The sequence below is a fragment of the Galeopterus variegatus genome, unplaced genomic scaffold (genome assembly GCF_000696425.1).
Source record: "Galeopterus variegatus unplaced genomic scaffold, G_variegatus-3.0.2 Scaffold3832, whole genome shotgun sequence".
NCBI lineage: Eukaryota > Metazoa > Chordata > Mammalia > Dermoptera > Cynocephalidae > Galeopterus > Galeopterus variegatus.
The window spans coordinates 67,687-70,572 of record NW_007729943.1 but is presented as its reverse complement, the minus strand read 5'-3'; positions in this window follow the sequence as shown (position 1 = coordinate 70,572).

The following is a 2,886-nucleotide window of genomic DNA, read 5'->3' as shown; positions in this document are numbered from 1 at the left end:
GGGGGGGGGGGGGGGTTTGGGTGGGAAGATTCTTTGGACTGAAACTTTCAGAGGAAATTGAAATATATAAAACCTTTTAAATATACTTTACACATCTGAAACCATTTTATGGACACAAGAGAATAATAATGGAATGTACATAGCTTGGTTTATTTATAAAGTTACTGGATTTGGTATTTTTGAGACCAAAGAACTGAAAGTAGTTTTGTGAGAAATGTGAGCTTTTCTTTTAATCACAAAGTCCAAGTGAAAATTTAATTTGTTTACTTATTCCATTTTTGCAAGTTCACCTGCAGGGCTACTCTTTTCTGTGTGATGAGAAAGGGTTTGAGCAAGAAAAGCTCTCCAATAGCAGCGGGTCTGCCTGGGGTGCTGTGTCGCTATGAGACAAGCCACACCCTCTGTGGCTCCGAGCTGCTCCCTGGCTCTCTTGTTCACTGTGCTATATTCTGTTTTGCACCCTTTGCGGTAGAAGGGAGGAGTGGTAAGTCCATTTCCAGGAACACCTCACTATTAGCCGAACACCCACACACACGAAGTCCAGGAGAAAGAACAAAACAGCTCTTTACATCAGTTCATGTCTGTTCCAACCGTCAAGGGTCCACAAGGCGAAGACGTGGGAGGTCTCCTTTGCTCTGCCCAACTCATGACAGCTCCTCAACACGTCTGGATTTAGTACAGCATCTGGTTACTTTTGAACTTCAGGTGAATAACGAATGCATGTGATACTGAGACATGCTAATTTTGTAAAACACACATTCATCATTTACCTAAAATTCAAATGTAACTGGGTGCTCTGTATTTTTACTTACAAGATGGCAACCCTGGTCTAGGGCCTGCACCAGACTCTTGGGGCCACCCCACATTTCTTCATTCACTCATTCATTCAACAACACATGTATGGAGCATTCATTCTGTGCCAGGCTCTGCTCTAGGCTCCCTGGATATAGCCCAAAATAAGATGGCCACGGTCCCTGCACTGTCCTAGAACTTTCAGTCTTGTTGGAAAGACAGACAAAAAAAAGGGGGGGGGGGGAGAATCCACAAGGTAACTTCAAAAAGTGATGAGTGGCATAAAGATAATAAAGAACAGAGGATTTTGGATTCTACGGATGGGAGGAGAGGAGGAAAAAATCCCCCCCCTGCCCCCGCTGATCCTCTTGGCTCATGGTTGGGTGTCATTCTCAACATGTTGGGTCTTTCTCCTCTTCAGCTATTTTCTCTTTGGTGTATCAAACCAGGCTCCAGGAGAGGCAAAGGATGCAATTTGCTCTGTTTCTGACTTCTTCAAAGGACGGCTGCATTTGAAGTGGACATTTCAAAGAAGAGCGAGAAGAGGGTCCGTGGGTGACATTCATTCATCCCTTGAACGCTGAGTTTGTAGTAGTTCTGTTTGGATTCCAACCAAAAAAGATCTTTGCCATTCCCAAGCTCAAAGTCAGGAAGAATGATAAATCAGCTCTGCGAAATAATATATGTAGGAAGGAAGGACGGGAGAAGAAAGGAAAGGAGGGAGGGAGACAGGAGAGAGAGGGAGAGAGAAGCCTTCCCCAGAATAATATCTGAGCAGAAGTTTACTACTTTATTTTCTTAATCTAATGGTGATCACACCCCACAAGCACAGACACAAAGCAGAACTAGTCTGAGAGCCAGTACTGATTCATATCTGGGACAGAGGGAGGCAGTGATTTAGCAGGAAACAAAACAGAACAAAACAAAATAAGAACAAAACCAAAAATCCTTAACTTGAGATTGATCTTGACTCTGTACCAGCTGGTGTTGACAGCCCCAGGAGGGCAGGGCCATGGGTATCTTCCCATCCTTGAGGCCCTGTGTCTGGCAGAGGATGGTCAAAGGCTGGCATTCGGTGCCCGGGGAAGGAAGGAGCCAAAAGCACCTCTCTGGGCCCCATTACCTCATGTTTAAGGGAAGGGGCTGGACAGAATGAGCTCAAAGGTCCCTTTCAGCTTCAACACTATGTTCCCACACCTTTTCTGTTTTCTCTCTCCTGCTCCATGCTCATGAATGTCTCTAGCCAACACTGCTCTAAAAATGTTCTTCCTTTCCCTCGCCTCTCTTAAATGCCTCAGGCATCGACCACAGTTCCCAGCCTTTCTTACTTCTGATGTTGGCTGTGTAGTATATTTAGACCTTGAGGAGGACAGATAAATAAAGCAGTTGATTGGTGGGTTGAAGTCATGTGCACTAAAATTTCCATATCGGTGTATAATCAAGTACCAGAGAAAAGATCTGTGAAATTTAGATTTTTAATACTGGTTCCAAAAATGCAGTAGACTGTAATTATCACATCAAACCTTCTTCTCCGTGAAGCCACATACAGCTGCTTTCAAAGACAATGATGATCAAGTTTGGCATGGTTGGCAGTTGGCCAGAGAAATGGCTCCCTTCCTGCCACAAACAGAATTCAGAACTGCACGTGTGTTATTACAGAAATGAATCAATCCTCTATGGCTTGACCTGGCCCTAGCCCTTACTCACAGACTAATAAAAAAAGTAGAGTATTAATCAGAAAAAGTGTGATTCTGAGAAGGCCATTTCATCTATAGAGGATTTTTTTTTCTCATAGCCACAAAAGACGATGGCATTTTAGAAAAGATCACAAAAAAATTATCTAAATATTTCTCTGATTTCCACCTTAATTTTCCAGGAAAACTTGAATATCAATGAAGCAGAGGGAGAACACACAGAGATAACAGCCTTCTGGTGCTATTGTCATTAGATGGACCAGTTACAATGCTTTTGTCAGCAAGTAACAGGAAATCCAATGAAATTTGGCTTTAATAATATATTTGTTTATTTCACACAAAAACAAAATTTTAATATAAAAATCCCATGGTTTCTTTTTTTTTTTTTTTTTTCTTTTTT